Here is an 18,475-nt window from a genome sequence, read left to right as displayed (position 1 = left end):
TCTTCTTGGATCGATCCCTTGATCATTGTGTAGTGTCCTTCCTTGTCTCTTGTAACATTCTTTATTTTAAGGTCTATTTTATCTTATATGAGTATTGCTACTCCAGCTTTCTTTTGATTTTCATTTGCATGGAATATATTTTTCCATCCCCTCACTATCAGTCTGTATGTGTCCCTAGGTCTGAAGTGGGTCTCTTGTAGACAGCATATAGATGGGTCTTGTTTTCATATCCATTCAGCAAGCCTGTGTCTTTTGGTTGGAGCATTTAATCCATTCATGTTTAAGGTAATTATCGATATGTATGTTCCTATTCCCATTTTCTTAATTGTTTTGGGTTTGTTTTTGGAGGTCCTTTTCTTCTCTTGTGTTTCCCACTTAGAGAAGTTCCTTTAGCATTTGTTGTAGAGCTGGTTTGGTGGTGCTGAATTGTCTTAGCTTTTGCTTGTCTGTAAAGATTTTGATTTCTCCATTGAATCTTAATGAGATCCTTGCCGGTTAGAGTAATCTTGGTTGTAGGTCTTTCCTTTCATCACTTTAAATATGTCATGCCACTGCCTTCTGGCTTGTAGAGTTTTTGCTGAGAAATAAGCTGTTAACCTTATGGGAGTTCCCTTGTATGTTATTTGTCGTTTTTCCCTTGCTGCTTTCAATAATTTTTCTTGGTCTTTAATTTTCACCAGTTTGATTACTACGTGTCTCGGTGTGTTTCTCCTTGTGTTTATCCTTCCTGGGACTCTCTTCACTTCCTGGATTGGGTGGCTATTTCCTTTCCCATGTTAGGGAAGTTTTCGACTATAATGTCTTCAAATATTTTCTTGGCTCCTTTCTCTCTCTCCTCTCCTTCTGGGTCCCCTATAATGCGAATTTTGTTGAGTTTACTGTTGTCCCAGAGGTCTCTTAGGCTGTCTTCATTTCTTTTCATTCTGTTTTCTTTATTCTGTTCCACAGCAGTGAATTCCACCATTCTGTCGTCCAAGTCACTTATCCGTTCTTCTGCCTCAGTTATTCTGCTATTGATTCCCTCTAGTGTATTTTTCATTTCAGTTATTGTATTGTTCATCTCTGTTTGTTTGTTCTTTAATTCTTCTAGGTCCTTGTTAAACATTTCTTGCATCTTCCCTATCTTTGCCTCCATTGTTTTTCTGAGGTCCTGGATCATCTTCACTATCATTATTCTGAATTCTTTTTCTGGAAGGTTGCCTATCTCCACTTCATTTAGTTGTTATTCTGGGGTTTTATCTTGTTCCTCCATCTGGTACATAGCCCTTTGCCTTTTCATCTTGTCTATGTTTCTGTGAATGTGGCTGTTGTTCCACAGGCTGCAGGATTGTAGTTCTTCTTGCTTCTGCTGTCTGCCTTCTGGTGGATTAGGCTATCTAAGAGCCTTGTGCAGGTTTCCTGATGGGAGGGACTGGTGGTGGGTAGAGCTGGCTGTTGCTCTGGTAGGCAGAGCTCAGTAAAACTTTAATCCTCTCGCCTGATGATGGGTTGGGCTGGGTTCCCTCCCTTTTGGTTCTTTGGCCTGAGGCGACCCAACACTGGAGGCTACCTGGGCTCTTTGTTGGGGCTAATGGCAGACTCTGGGAGGGCTCACACCAAGGAGTACTTCCCAGAACTTCTCCTGCCAGTGTCCTTGTCCTCACGATGAGACACAGCCACCCCACACCTCTGCAGGAGACCCTCCAACACTAGCAGGTAGGTCTGGTTCAGTCTCCTATGGGGGTCACTGCTCGTTCCCCTGTGTCCTGATGCGCACACTACTTTGTGTGTGCCCTCCAAGGGTGGAGTCTCTGTTTCCCCCAGTCCTGTCGAAGTCCTGTAATCAAATCCCGCTAGCCTTCAAAGTCTGATTCTCTAGGAATTCCTCCTCCTGTTGCCGGACCCCCAGGTTGGGAAGCCTTACGTGGAGCTTAGAACCTTCACTCCAGTGGGTGGACTTCTGTGGTATAAGTTTTCTCCAGTTTGTGAGTCACCCACCCAGCAGTTATGGGATTTGATTTTATTGTGATTGCGCCCCTGCTACCATCTCATTATGGATTCTCCATTGTCTTTGGGTGTGGGATATCTTTTTGGTGAGTTCCAGTGTCTTCCTGTCTATGATTGTTCAGCAGTTAGCTGTGATTCCGGTGCTCTCGCAAAAGGGAGTGAGAGCACGTCCTTCTACTCTGCCATCTTGAACCAATCTCTGCAAATGGTATTATCTCATTCTTTTTTATGGCTGAGTAATATTCTAGTGTGTGTGGGTGTGTATCACATCTTTATGCATTCATCTGTTGGTGCAGACTTAGGTTGTTTCCATGTCTTGGCTATTTTAAATAGTGCTACTGTGAACATTGGGGTGGATGTATCTTTTCAAATTAGAGTTTTTGTCTTTTCCAGTTATGTGCTTAGGAGTGGGATTGGTGAGTCATATAGTAGCTCTATTTTTAGTTTGGTAGCTATATTTTTACTTTCCTAAGGAATCTCCATACTGTTTTCCATAGTGGTTATATCAATTTACATTTCCACCAGCAGTGTAGGAGAGTTTCCTTTTCTCCACACCCTCTCCAGCATTTATTCTTTGTAGACTTTTTTTAAAATTAATGTATTTTATTTATTTATTTTTGGCTGCATTGGGTCTTCGTTGCTGCACGTGGTCTTTCTCTAGTTGTGGCGAGTGGGGGCTACTCTTCATTGTGCACTGGCTTCTCATTGCGGTGGCTTCTCTTGTTGTGGAACATGGGCTCTAGGTTTCTGGGCTTCAGCAGTTGTGGCACACAGGCTCAGTAGTTGTGGCTCGCGGGCTCTAGAGCACAGGCTCAGTAATTGTGGCTCACGGGCTCAGTTACTCCATGGCATGTGGGATCTTCCTGGACCAGGGCTCGAACTCATGTCCCCTGCATTGGCAGGCGGATTCTTTTTTTTTTTTTTTTTTTGCAGTACATGGGCCTCTCACTGTTGTGGCCTCTCCCGTTGCAGAGCACAGGCTCCAGACACGCAGGCTCAGCGGCCATGGCTCACGGGCCCAGCCGCTCCATGGCATGTGGGATCTTCCCAGACCGGGACATGAACCTGTGTCCCCTGCATCAGCAGGCAGACTCTCAACCACTGCGCCACCAGGGAAGTCCCTCTTTGTAGACTTTTTGATGATGGCCATTCTGACCGGTGTGCGATGATACTTCATTGTGGTTTTGATTTGCATTTCTCTAATAATTAGTGATGTTGAGCATCTTTTCATGTGCTTGCTGGCCATCTGTATGTCTTCCTTGGAGAAATGTCTATTAGGTCTTCTGCCCATTTTTTGATTGGGTTGTTTGGGCTTTTTTTTTTTTTTACATTGAGTTGTGTAAGTTGTTAGTATATTTTGGAAATTAACCCCTTGTCAGTTGCATTGTTTGCAAATACTTTCTCCCATTCTGTAGGTTGTTTTTTCTTTTTGTTGATAGTTTTCTTTGCTGTGCAAAAGCTTTTAAGTTTGAATAGGTACCATGTACTTTTTTTTGTTTTTATTTCTTTTCCTTGGGAGACTGATCTATGAAAATATTGCTATGATTTATGTCCAAGAAACTTTTGCCTATATTCTCTTCTAGGAGTTTTATGGTATCATGTATTATATTTAGGTCTTTAAACCATTTTGAGTTTATTTTTGTGTATGGGGTGAGGATGTGCACTAACTTCATTGAGTTACATGTGGCTGTCCAGCTTTCCCAATACCACTTGCTGAAGAGACAGTCCTTTCTCTATTGTATATTCTTGCCTCCTTTGTCTAAGATTGATTGACCATAGGTTTATAGGTTTCTTTCTGGGCTCTCTATTCTGTTCTGTTGAATCTATATGTCTTTTTTTTGTGCCAATACCACACTTTTTTTTTTCTTTTTTTAATTGGGGTATAGTTGTTTTACAGTGTTGTGTTAGTTTCTGGTGTACAGTGAAATGAAGTAGAGTTCCCTGTGCTATACAGCAGGTTCTCATTAGTTATCTGTTTTATACATATTAGTGCATATATGTCAATTCCAATCTCCCAGTTCATCCCACCCCACCCTTTCCCCCCTTGGTGTCCATACATTTGTTCTCTATATCTGTGTCTCTATTTCTGCCTTGCAAACTGGTTCATCTGTACCATTTTTCTAGATTCCACATATATGTGTTAATATAGCATATTTGTTTTTCTCTTTCTGATTTACTTCATCTGTATGACAGTCTCTAGGTCCATCCACGTCTTTACAAATGACCCAATTTTGTTCCTTTTTATGGCTGAGTAATATTCCATTATATATATGTACCACATCTTCTTTATCCATTTGTCTGTCGATGGGCATTTAGGTTGCTTTCATGACCTGGCTATTGTAAATAGTGCTGCAATGAACATTGGGGTGCATGGATCTTTTTGAATTACTGTTTTCTCTAAGTATATGCCCAGTAGTACCACACTGCTTTGATTACTGTAGCTTTGTAGTATTACAAAAAAGGAAAATTACAGGCCAATACGTTTGATGAATATAGATGTAAATATCCTCAACAAAATTTTAGCAAATCGAATCCAACAATATATAAAAAGGATCATACACCATGATCAAGTTGGATTCATTCCAGGGCAGCAAGGATGGTTCAACATATATAGATCAATCAGTGTGATACATCACATTAATAAAAAAAAGACAAAACCACATGATCATTTCAATAGATGCAGAAAAAGCATTTGATAAAATTCAACATCTATTCATGACAAAAAGTCTCACCAAAGTAGGTATAGAGGGAACATATCTCAACATAATAAAAGCTATTTATGACAAACTCACAGGCAACATAATACTCAACAGTGAAAAGCTGAAAGCCTTCCTGCTAAAATCTGAAACAATACAAGGATGTCTACTCTTACCACTTCTATTCAACATAGTATTGGAAGTGCTAATGACAGCAGTAAGGCAAGAAAAAGAAATCAAAGGTATCCAAATTGGAAGGGAAGAGGTAACTTGTCATTATCTGCAGATGACATGATACTGTATAGAGAAAACCCTAAAGACTCCAGACAAAACTATTAGAAATAATAAATGAATTCTGCAAGGTAGTAGGATAAAAGATTAATATACAGAAATGTGTTGCATTTCTTTACACTAACAATGAAATATCAGAAAGAGAAAGTAAAAAACAATCTTGTTTAAAATCACTTCAAAAACAATAAAATACCTAGGAATAAACCTAAAAAAGGAGGTAAAAGACCCATGTGCTGAGAACTATAAAAGATCGATAAATATTTCTTAATAGGAAGGAAGGAAAAAAAGGAGAGAGGGAAAGAAGGAGGGAAAGAGAAGGAGGAAAGCCAACGTTGACCTGGTATTCTTTTTAATTTTCAGATGAGGAAATCCAGGAGACTTGGTATAATCAAGTGACATGTGCAGTGAGTGGGCGGGAAGGGGCTGGAATTAAGCTTTCCTATGTGCAACTTAGGGCGGGCCCTCCGCTACATGGTGCTGCATCTTTAGCATGAGTTTCTCATGTCAGGAGAGTGACCTTTTCTTAATTTTCTGCACTAGTGAAGCAGTGCCATGTATGTGTTACGGTCCATATGTTGAAACTTGTTTATCTACAGCTAAGCCAGATGGTCATTAACAGCTTACAAAGAAGCCATTTGGAAACTTTCAGCAAGTCAGCACATTTTGAAAGCACTGGGAGTAATGCATATTGTGATGTCATTTCTTACTCCAAGCAGAGTAAATCCAAAAAGGAAGGCCTTGTTAGTATTACATGTGAAGCATGCAGACCTTGGGATCTCATGCCCAGAGACAGAAGTTTATGTAATTGGGTGTCTCTTTCAGCTTGCTTTGTCTACACTTTCTCTGGAGAAAAAAAGTAATTTCTTAACTTAAAACACTTTGCTTTTTAAGCTCCTGCTGGCTAAATACATTAAAAAAAGAAGACAAAACCAAAATCCTGCTTATACAATGCAAGCAAGAGAGATGTGATGTGATCATCAATAAAAATCTAAAAGCAAAATTTATGATGTCTAATCCAAAACAGAAAGGGAGAGAGGTTGATAACTTATCAGAAGTAGACTTAACAGATAACAGTTATTCTGGGCATTTGACACTTTACAAAAACCTGAGAAGGAATTAAGACATCTTGTAACTATGGCTCCCTGAACAGACACATGAAATCTTAGATTCTATTCAAACTATATAATTTGTGCTCAGAGATTATGGAACAAAAGGAAGGCAGTGGACAAGAAATACTCAGGAGACAATAAAGAAATGAAAGACTAATCCATCCATGTTTCTTCCTCTAAGAAATTCATTTATTCATCCATTCACTCATTCAATCACATAAGTATTTATTAATACGTCAGAGGTTATCTAAACAGTAGAACTAAGTGGTAAGACAGAAATGCATTCCATTCTTGTGAAGCTAAATGTTTAGCGAGGAAGCTGAAACGTTACACAAATGATTATAATAAATTATGATGTCTACTGTGATAAGGCACATGCAGGGAGTTCAAAAAGAAATGCATACTTCAATACATTTATATAAATATTTAAATCTCAGTGGAGGAGAGAAGTGGTAATTCAAAATAGCAGATGGCAAGAACTTTCTAGAATTCATTTTTGTTATGTATTATATATTTTTAGTGCCAAATTACCTTTCTTAATTACATTTTGATTGGGCTATTATTAAAATGTTCTTTAGACCTACACAGTCTCACAGTGGGAGAGATGGTGCAGAGCTATGAGGAGAGGCAGGAAAACATCAGTGGAGATATAAAAGTTTGTCATGGATGATTCACAAGTGAATAATCCACCCATAGGTAAACGAGATATACTGTATACACAGAGAATTACAGACCTAGAGAAGCTCATGGCTGATCTAATACAACCCCCTCCTGGTTAGCAAGTGAGAACATGGTAAACTAGAGCTGTTTTGTCTGAAGTTGTTTACAAAATGTGATATAGAGCAGTGCTTTGCAAACTTTGGTGAAGGAGTGTTTTTTAAATCTGTGACACAGCTATGCATTTAAAAATATAATAAAAATGATTATTACGAGAAAAATGAAGTGAAAAAACCTACAAAATATAAGTTCAATTTTTTTCCTTATTAAGTTCAATAGATGTAAAACTGCATTTCAAGAAATATGGTCAGAGCAAACATCACGTGGAGGAAAAGAAATGAATCACAGAACTGACCATCATCCACTGAGAGTGTGCAGTTACTCAGTTAGGGAAAGCCTAGCACTTCCCCAGCTGAGAAATGACTGCAGCATAACCAGGACATGTGCAGAACACCAAGCGTGCAAGGCACGTATGCAAGGCAGGACGCAACACATGTGATGAGCGTGATATAGGGAGAGTGTACTGATGGGGCGGGGGAGGAACAGCTCACCCCTGAGAACTATCCCTGGGGTAGTAGAAGTGCAGAGAAGTTACCCACGGTCACAAATCACAGCCTTTAAACAACTGAACTTCCCCCCTTCTGTGTTTCTGCTCTTTAATTATCTACAATTGAATTGAATACAGAATGCTGACCCAAAGGCACGGAAAACTGTTTAATTTTTTGAATGATTCTGTTAACTGAATTGTTCTTAAATAAGGCAAAGAAAGAGACTGAATTTTGATAGAATGTCAGCCACAGAGTTTGAAGGCGAAGGGCTCTGATATTAGAAATGTTAATTCTAACATTAGCCATACCACCTTATATCTTAAACCCAGTGTTTTCTGAACTTCACTCTGAATAAGAATGATCCAGGGAGCTTATTAAACATAAAGATTGCTGGGCCCCATTTACAGAAATTCTGATTCATTATGCCCTGGGGGGCAGTGGAGGGTGCCTAACAGGTGATTCTGGTACAGCTCATCCGGGTTCCAAATGTTGAGAATCGCTGTTCCCACAGATGCCGGAAAACTGAATCATCTAGCTGATTCTGTGTGCAATTAGTATGGAAAGCATGATGAGTGTGAAATAATATTTAAATCATTTGTATATGGTTACAGAGTCTTGTCAGAGGAATACACAAGATTCTCACAAACTCTCTTGTAAGTACCCTTTAGGATTCCATGCTACTGTTGGTACCAAAAATCCAGCAAGCTTGTGGAAGGAAATAACCCACAGGCCATCTTAGATAGTTTTCAGTTATATTTAAAGACATATGGGTTTTAAGTTTAAGTGCAGACCTGGCTAATTCCTACATTATTGAGGAATTCCTGGCGTAAAGTAATTAATATCGGTGCTAGCACAGGGTCGGCTAAGAATCAGTGCATCATATTTCTGTCCCCATGGCCAAGCAGCTGATCAGAATGTTGTCAACAAAACAAAGAGTTGATCTTTGTCAAATATGTGTTGAATATTAGCCATTGAGAATGAGATGTTGACCTTGGCCAAGATCCAGGCTTTCACCATCGTGTGTGTGTGTGTGTGTGTGTGTGTGTGTGTGTGTGTGTTATGGCAGCGATTGATACAGCTTACATTAATTGAGTGTTTTTTACTCACCAGTCATTCTGCTAATCCTCAAAACAACCCTAAAAGGTCTTATCTCCATTTTTTGGGTAAGGGGACTGAGGTTTACGGAGCTCAAGGACATTAACTTGTAAGTAATAAATGTGAGCTTTCCAGCTGATGTGTACTTTTCCTTACATTCTCCCTTCCACAAAATGCATCTCACTGGTTACTGACTGTTTTTGTGGGCCTGGAAATATGCATCTGAACTCAGAGGGGACTCACTCTTGCTTCTCCAAATACTTCGTCTTACACTGAATACCCAGAAGCAGTTGTTCAAGGTTAAATCCCAGATCATGGTGAAGGGAACAAAGGTTGTGATTCCTGCTTCCAAATCCTTTTCTTGGATTCCTGCATTTCTAGGTACCTAGTATCTCAGTGCTTTCTTCTGGTTATCCCTTTCTATTGCAGCCTGCCTGCGATGGTTAATTTTGTGTATTAATTTGACTGGATCATGGGGTGTCCATATATTGGGCTGAATGTTTTTTCAGGGTGTTTCTGTAAGGGTGTTTCTGGATGAGATTTGAAGCCATAGGTTGAGTAAAGCAGATTGCCCTCCCCAATGTGGGTGGGCTTCATCCAATCCGTTGAGGGCCTAAATAGAACAAAATGATAGCAGGTGGGAAAATTCACGCTATGCCTGACTACTTGAGCTGAGACATCAGTCTTCTCCTGCATTTGAAATGGGACCATCAGCCCTCTGGTTTTCAGGCCTTTGGACTCAGACTGAACTGCATCACCAGCTTTTCTGGGTTTCCAGCTTGCAGATGGTAGCTCGAGGGACTTCTCCACCTCCATAATCACGTGAGCAATTCCTTATGATAAATCTCTTTATATATGTATGTGTATAAAACTCTCTGTCTCTATATATGTATAGATATTGACATAGATATCTATATATATATCTCAATAGAATATTGGTTGATATGTATGTAAATATATATATATATGATGTATGTATATTAAAAACCTATATATAATATATATAAAATAACACTGGTTCTGTTTCTCTGGAGAACCCTAATACACTGCCCTAACTGCTATTGCCCTTTAATGTGTGCCTTTCTATAGTCTCCTTATTAAAACTTAACTCACCTGTGTCCCATTCTCTCATCTTTTGCTGTCTCTTTATGGTCAGCCAGTTGGTCAAATAGACTAATCCATTATTCAGAGGCAATGTCCCCTTCTTACAAGATACATTCCTTGGATCGATGTCTGAACCTGAGAGAGTGTTTATAGAAATTTCAGACAGTGTTGGCAATAGTAGCTCAAATCAGACCTTTTTCAGTTACTTACAGACCCCCCACGGTCCCTTGCAGCTGAAAGCAAGCTGTTAACCAAATCCATCTACGCCATGGGCCAGGTCTCTCTCCCGCTCCATTGGAGCTGAGAACTGAGAGAATTCCCTAGCTTTTTAAAGCAAAGACAAATGAGGGTAATTAGGTAATAGCTGAGGTTTGTCAGGAAGATTTGGCCAGTTGCCCCCAGTCCTGGTCTTTGGGAGATCTGCACCTGTGAGACAGCTTTGACTGCTTTTTCTGGCTCAAGAGAGCAATTCTATTGAGGAATGTTGCCTCTCATCCCCGTCACTCCATCGACTTTCTCATCAATGGCTCTGAATGGAATGTTAGAATATATTTTAGACGTGGAGATAAAATTAACACCTGAAACTATTTCTGGGTGCATAGTCAAAGATGACTCTTTATACTTGTTTGCTTGGCTCTTAGAAATTTAATTGTAGCAAGCTTTTAAATATTGGCTTATAACTTATCTGCAAAAATAAAAAAATTTAGTAAATTAAATCAATTAAGGGAACATTTGGCCTAATTCCCAATCATCCATTTGGATCATGCAAAGCACAGATCTTTGGGATGTAAACTATCTCTTCAACATTATAACATGAACTGTAGTGGAGCGTGAGCTTTTATAGCAACACTACCTAATATAGGCTGAGGTAAAATGTTTTCATTTCCATTTCACCACAGCAAAGATAAAAAAGGGCACTCATTTATTTAATTTATCTACCATTGGTGAGGAAAGCTGAGAAAAAGACATGTTTTCTTGAAAAATATCTTAACCAGAGTTTTAGAACGATCTTATTAGACAAGTTTGAGTTTCTGAAAGAAGTTAGTTTGAATTGGGTTTCTGACATGAGCACCTAGGAGAATCCTGACTTATAGAGAAGCTCTGCTGAAAGAATACTGCAGAGGCTCTCCCAGTCTATTTCTAGGGTCTCAAAGTTCAGATTTTTGAAAGCGAACATTTTGCCTCACCAGCCACATTGTATAATACTTTATATTTCTCTACCTACTAATTATGACATAAAATGTATGTATCAAACATGGCATATGTGGACAATTGGAATTCCTGGGACTATTTGCCCAGGGTTACTGTTGCAGGTAGGTTTTCTAGACCTGAATGATCTTAAGTCGGGGCCAAATTATATAAAGATAAACCTATTTTTTAATCTTCTATGTTTATTAATCCATTCACAAATGAAAGTAGACAGCCCTCAGAATGGGATTGTTTTACAGATAATTCTCATTTTCAGTACATTTTCTTTTTAACTCTGAAATGTTAAAGAATTATCTTGCTGGAGGAGGTTTTTTTTTTTTTTTAGATGTTGGGGTAGGAGTTTATTATTTAATCAATTTATTTTTGCTGTGTTGGGTCTTAGTTTCTGTGCGAGGGCTTTCTGTAGTTGTGGCAAGTGGGGGCCACTCTTCATCGCGGTGCGCGGGCCTCTCACTACCGCGGCCTCTCTTGTTGCAGAGCACAGGCTCCAGACGCACAGGCTCAGTAGTTGTGGCTCACGGGCCCAGTTGCTCCGCGGCATGTGGGATCCTCCCAGACCAGGGCTCGAACTCGTGTCCCCTGCATTGGCAGGCAGATTCTCAACCACTGTGCCACCAGGGAAGCCCCTGGAGGAGGTCTTGTTCAAGGGAGGTGGGCACCTTTGGCAAAATGGAACATCACAGCTAATCTTTAGGAGACACTATAAATACCCTGAGGGAAGAAAGTTAAGTAACAACTGCTGCAGTTGTGGAAACAGAGATCTTTGCACATAGAGGATTCTTATAATATGGGAAAAAGACAAGTTAGTGGAGAAAGAGGGAGTCGCAAGAGCTCTTTCAGTATAAACAGTACACAGTGCGCCAAAGCTCTGGCTCTCCTAATGATCTTTTTAATCCCTTTTTTGGGAATATAATCTATTTTTCCTTGACATTTCAATAATTAGAATTATTGAAAAAACAGGATTCATAATTGTTGAAATTAACTTGACAGTCACCTTTGAAATAATGTTTTACTCAAAAAAGTGTTAACTGCATTTTTATAAGGCAGTTTCCACAACCAATTAGAGTCTGCATGCTCTATTTTGGTAAGTTTCAGAAGCATCAGTAACGTGTCAGATGAAAGCAAGAACATGTCCCTTTACCCATTTCTCCTTGCAAAGAATATGCCTAGTTTTCAGTGCCGTGTACCACTGGTGTATCTGGCAGAATTGAAATGGCTAAAATTTTTAAGCAGATTTCAAGGTGATTAGGAGGTTCTGGCTTGCTTCCCACCAGTAAGACACAGAGAGATGGCTAAGAGTGGGCTCATGCCTAAAAGTGTTCAACGAATAGGCTCACCTAAGTAGGTTTAAAACTATGAAACCTAGGTGTCCCCAGACTTCAGGGAGCTCCCCTCTCCTTTGAGACCCCGAGTCACATACGGCAGCAGAGATTCCCCAGGTATCTGAGACTCCATGAAGAAATCGTCCATGTCCTATCCATTCTGATTCTTACTTATCCCTCCAGTCAGCTGTTTCTGTGTGAGCATTCTCCATCCTGCTTAGGTCGTTTCTTGCTCTGGCAACAGTCTCTCCTTCCTGCTGCTCTTGTATTTCTGCTACACAACAAGGGTAGGTTTGGGCCTTGCCTATGTTATAGAGGAGATCAGGCTGTAACACCAAGCAGACATAACTGAAAGTGTGTTTGTAGCACAAGGGCATTACAACAGAAAATATTACAGTGGATCACGCCCATAGAGCCCAGTGGCCGTGCCTCTCTACAGGAGGGAATTTGCCTGATGTCTCCCCGCTTAGGTTCCAGCTTCACCAGCCTACCTCCCCACAGTGGGAAGGCCTTGGACAGGCCAGTCTCTGTTCATCCTGTTAACGTGTAAAGTGAAGTCACTTCTAAAGCTGTGTTTAATCTATTCTAAGATGCCATTAGTTGTAAAATGCAGCATTATTCTATATACCTCTTGACCAGTCAGGGACTTATTTACAAAGGCACTAATTACAAAGGTGTAGGGCAACCAGAAAGGAAAGTGTAGAAACCTAGGGCTAACATCTGAGGAACTGTCACTACCTTAGTATAAAAGAAAGAGGGATGCGGGATGTTACATAAACCTGGAAGGGGAGCGAATTGTAGAGCGACAGCCTGAGTCAGGAGCTCACAGGCAGAGAACAGGTAAGTGAATGCTCCGTCCGCCTGCCTGCCCTCCCTCCCTCCCACCCTCCCACCCATCTCCTGCCGGGCCTCTCCACTGGTCCAACCCAACCTGAAGCCAGTGGGCACAGGAGCACGTCCATCCGCTTCACAAGGAGAAGTGTGGGAAGTGGACCCGAATGGGAGAATGGAAGACATCTCTGCAATAGACACCAAGACAGAATAAATTCTGCCAATTAAACTATGAGACACCGCTCCCTTATCACTTGAAAGTTTTATTTTACACCTATTGAAAGAGTTCTGTTAGACATAAAGAAAGGGATTTGTTTTTATCATGTAGTACTTTTCTGGATTTAAGATAACTTTACTTTTTTTTTTTTTTTTTTTCGGTACACGGGCCTTGTCACTGCTGTGGCCTCTCCCGTTGTGGAGCACAGGCTCTGGACGCACAGGCTCAGCGGCCATGGCTCACGGGCCCAGCCGCTCCATGGCATGTGGGATCCTCCTGGACCGGGGCACGAACCCGTGTCCCCTGCATCGGCAGGCGGACTCTCAACCACTGCGCCACCAGGGAAGCCCGATAACTTTACATTTTAATGCTAAACGCAAGTATAATCTTTTTGAGAACATTTTGTGGCAGATATTTTTTTCCCCAAAGGTGATCACAGTACTAACTCTTGTCCCACATGTGCTTCTAGAAGCTTACTACTGGCGCATTAAGAGGGGAAGTTTAGTTTCTCATTCCTTGAATCTAGGCTAGTTTGTGACTTGCGTGTAACCAGTGGAAAGCATCCGATGTGGCACTGCATGACTCCTGAAGCCAGGTCTGAAAAAGATGATACAAATTCCACCTCGTTTGCTGGAATATTTGCTCTAGAGCCCAGAGCTTCCATGTCAGCAGTCTGGCTGGTCTGTGGCCGCCATGCTGCAAGGAAGCCCAAACTATTCTAACTCAGAAGGATCACATGGAGAAGCCCCGAGACTAGCAAAGAGAGAAAGATGCTTTGTCAGTTTCCAGGTGCTCCTGCACCCTCCGCCTCTGCTGTTCTGATTCCAGCCGCTATGGGACTGCAGTCTCATGAGAGATTTCTTAACCAGAAGCATCCGATCAAGCTCTTCCTGAATTCCTGGCCCACAGAAGCTGTGAGAGATAATAAAATGATGGTTGTTTTAAGCCATTAAGTCTTGAGGTGATTAGTTATGTAGCAACAGTAACCAAAGCAATTTTAAATGCCAGTTATACTCAACAGATGTAGTACCAGTGATGTCTGCAATTAACTGAAGTGATGACAATATGAATAACTATAACCACGTTTGCACATACACAGGCACTGACAGCTATGTCATGTCAGCCTCCTGGCCAACAGCAATTGTGAGATGCCATATATTTTAAGATGGCTCCTAGTGAGAAAAAAATGTGCAGTTTAGTATTGAAGAAATGTGGTACTGTTGGTGTAGAGGGAGGGACAGAACCAAAAGGGTTGGGGAACTGGTTGGCAAGGTGACTTATTTTGGAAAAGCTTAATATTTTATAGTTAAGGGGGTACATGCTCATTTAGCAAGTAAATAAATAAATAAAAATCGAATGAGAAAAAAACCATTAAGACCATAAAATCACCATCCAGAGATAAACTTCCAGATTTCTAAATGTACATGGACACATGTATAGATATGTGGACATATGCTTTATAAATGAATTCATCCTTTACTGCAGCCTACGTTTTTCCCCACTCAGAAGTGTGCTGATTCGTGTTTCCACCTCAAAAGATAAAAAACTACAGCCTTAAATTTTAATGGTAGCCAAGTGTCTCATTTACTTGACCGATCACCTAGTGACGGACATTTTGTTGTGTTTTGTTTTTTCAGTTTTGCTTTTATCATTATTAAAACAACGGGCATGTTTACGCATTTTCCCCCTATGCTGTAACTATGTCTTTGTGGAGAATTTCTACATATGAGATCTTGGATTGAATGAGTTGTGCCATTATACTTGCGGTATGGATTGATAAAAACGCCTTCCAGAAAGATATCCATTCATACCCCTATCAGAAGTTTTGGAAAAATGCCAGTTTTTTTTTCCCCTTTGCCAGTGAAGGAGTTCAGAGCATGTCACCCCAAAATACGCAGATATGGCATATTGCTTATTTTGCATTAAAGGCACGTGAGAAACAGCAGAGGCAAGATGGGCATTCAGACCCTCCTTTTTATTCCTGAAAGCAGGAGATAAAACTCCCATGGGAAAGGTGTGATCTCTGTGCCAGGAAAGAGGAAGACGTTCTTATCACCAGAGACATGGAACTGAGACAGAAAGAACTCTGTACAAACAGACCTTGTTCAAATAATTCTTACCTTCCTTTACCCTCTCTACAGTGTTGTTACTTTTCCACAATTGCTTCTTTTTTTCAACCTAATATAAAAGCATGTAGGTTCTGCCATTTCTTTGGGTCTTCATTCCTTATGGGGGTTCCTGTGTCATGTAAAACTTAATTTAAATGTGTATACTTTTCTCCTGTTAATCTGTCTATGTCAGTTTAATTATCAGGCCCAGCCAACAATAGTAAGAGGGTGGAGGTAAAAATTTGCCTCCTCTAGACCAACCTTTGATTCACCTGATGCCAATCTTATGGTTTAAAAAGATTTGTTTTTTGTTGTTCTTTTTTTATTTTAGAAAATAATGAAACTGAACATCTTTTCATACTTTTCATCCATTTTAATTTGTTCTTTCATGAATTGATTATTCATAGTCTTTGACCATTTTTCTTTTTATAGTTGATTTGTAAGAGCTCTTCATCCTGTAGTAGTAATTCTTTGTCCATCCTGTGTGTTACTAGTTTTTTCTAAGTTTTTTCCACTTCTATAATTGTGTTATTTTGTTTTTGTTTTTGCTGCCAGGAAGTACTTAATTTCTATGTAAGTGCATTTTCTTTTATGGTTTCTGGCTTTGGTGTCAAGTTAGGAAAGACTTGTTGCACTTTATTGTTATTAAAAATGTGTACTCAGACTTCTGTTTCACTTTTGACATTTATTAAAAATTTTAATCTACCTGGAATTGAATTCATGAGATGTAATTTCTCCCTTAAGTTGCCAGTTGCCCCAAATTATTTAGTGAATAGCAAATCTTTCCCCTGTGATTTGAAATGCCACATTTATCATACACTTGTTGGAGGAGGTCATGGTGAGGACGTGACTACTAGTTGACCTGCAAGCTGGACCCCAGGCAATCAGAGACTTCTTGCCCCCTCCCCTATCCTCAGAATGTATGTACCACCTACTCTGCCCACCTAGAAGCCCTTCAAGGATACAGCTTTGAGAGAGTATTGTGTTGTTGAGACCATCTGGACTGTATGCATGACTGAACCCAGTTAAGGCTTCTGTATAAACTTTTAAGATTCTGGGGGGCAGGTGCAGAGAGCTACTCATCTTGCAGCCACCCATGGCAAGCATCGTTAAGTTCCCTTCCTTATTAAACCTGCCACCCACCAATAGGGAGTGGCTTGCCTCCTCATGGAGGGGTGGGGGGGACAGTTTCAAATGTCACCCAGGAAGCTCCTGAGTTTGCAAACCAACAACACTAAGCTTTCATAATACTTGAGTCTGTTTCTGTGATTTTCTATTCCCTCACTGCCCCGCTTCACAGTCTGTCTTTTCCTATGCCAATACCATCCATGTTGTTGCTGTTGTTGTTATTACTATTACTGCTAAATACAAGATGTTACTATCTAATAGGGAAAGTGCATGTCCCCTCCCTACCTCTCCTTTGTTATGGTCTTTGCAGATGAACTTGAAAGTGATTTTTGTCATGTTGGATTTTTATTGAAATTTCATATAATTTGTAGTCTATTTTAAAGAGAAGTGACATCTTTACAACACCAAATCTTTCTGTCCAGAAGCAAGGTATGTCTTTAAATTCATTTTTATTGAGGTATAATTGATAAAGCATTATATTAGTTTCAGGTGTACAACATAATGATTTGATATTTGTATACACTGTGAAATGATCACCACAGTTGTATGAATTCTTTATATATTTTGGATATTAAACCCTTACCAGATGTGTGATTTGCAAATATTTTCTCTTATGCAGTATGTTGCCTTTTAATTTTGTTGATTGCTGCATTTGTTGTGCAGAAGCTTTGTAATTTGATGTAGTCCCACTTTATTTTTGCTTTTGTTACTCTTGCTTTTAGTATGAGATTTAAAAATCATTGCCAAGACCTATGTATTTCAAGAAGCTTACTGACTATGTTTTATTCTAGAAGCTTTATGGTTTCAGGTCTTATGTTCAAGTCTTTAATCCATTTTGAGTTAATTTTTGTGCATTGGTAGAGTTTTATAACCTGTATTACTGTATATTTCTTTTCAGTTATTTGATTTTCTTTGTTTTTAGTTGTTGTAAACATGGTAGTTTTCTCACTAGTTATCACTGGTAAACGAAAAGACTGACTGCATTTTTGTATATTTATTTTAAAACTAGCTACCTTACTGATACTCTTAATAGTTCCAAAAGTTTTACAGTTTGTTTTCCTGGCGTTTATGAGTATAAAATTATATTAGCTGGAAATTATGATAATTTTGCATCCTCCCTTCAAGGATGGATACCTCTTATTTCACTTCCTTGATTAATTGCATTGTCTCAAATGTTCAGAATAGTACTAAATAATTGCGACGATCTAAGAAATCCTTATTTCTGACTCTAATGGAAACATTTCCATTATTTATCCACTAAATACTGGCCTTAAATTTTCAATATGTATTTATCTTATACATTCAGGCAATATCCATTCCATCCAACTTCACAAATTTTTTAAAAAATCAGGAAAAGATTTGGAATTAAATGTTTTTGGCAGCTAAAAGAGTATGTTAACTTATTTACTTATATCAAATTATCCTTGCAATCTAGAATGAATGACACTTATTCATGATCTACTATCCTTTCAGTGTCTTATCCAATTCTATTTACTAACATTTTGTTTAGGATGTTTTTTTGTTGACATTCATAAGTAAGATTGGTCAGTAGCTTTCTTTTAGTTTAGTAAGATTTGGCAATAGTGTAATGTTGTTTGTACCATGTATTTGGAATATTTCCTTTTCCTTTAAACTGTTCCAGGGCTCAGTAACAAAATTTATTCTGTATAGATGTTTAAAATTTGCTCACAAAATTATTCTATGAGGACTTTTTGATAAGTGGCTTTTAAAAGCTTTTTCATTTTCTTCTTTCTTTCAAGTTAAGAAAGACTTGTTTCAGTCTAATTTTATTAAAAGTGTTCACTCCTACTTTTGTATTGCTTTGTTAAAATTTTCTATTGTTAATTAATTTTGTGCCTGTTTTTCTTTAAATATATATATTATATTATATTTTGGGTTAAATACTAATTAAACATTTTATGCTAACATTTTGATAAAGAATGTATTTCAAGCAACACAAGTTGGACAACAATAACAAAATACTTGCCTGAGTTGGCCACAGCTGAGGTAAATTTTACCCAATGACAGTTATTCCAATTTCACAGTTGCATATTATTGTATAAGAATTGCCCAAGGAAGGGAAAAACAACAAATAACACACAAGGGAATCCCCA

At 39.2% G+C, this 18,475-nt stretch overlaps 1 long non-coding RNA gene across 1 annotated transcript; it reads left to right on the top strand.

Moving 5' to 3' along the window:
* The first annotated feature begins 1,038 nt into the window (after positions 1-1,038).
* On the top strand, positions 1,039-18,206 carry LOC113623189 (uncharacterized). The gene is made up of 3 exons (XR_003433822.1): positions 1,039-1,049; positions 1,962-1,964; positions 17,260-18,206. It is a non-coding gene; the product is annotated as an uncharacterized LOC113623189 (long non-coding RNA).
* The last annotated feature ends 269 nt before the right edge of the window (positions 18,207-18,475 follow it).

This window comes from Aethalodelphis obliquidens, unplaced genomic scaffold, assembly GCF_003676395.1.
Source record: "Aethalodelphis obliquidens isolate GAN/ISIS:26980383/991018 unplaced genomic scaffold, ASM367639v1 scaffold11, whole genome shotgun sequence".
Lineage (NCBI taxonomy): Eukaryota > Metazoa > Chordata > Mammalia > Artiodactyla > Delphinidae > Aethalodelphis > Aethalodelphis obliquidens.
Note: the sequence above shows the minus strand (reverse complement) of the source record. Positions and strands in the feature narration are given on the sequence as shown.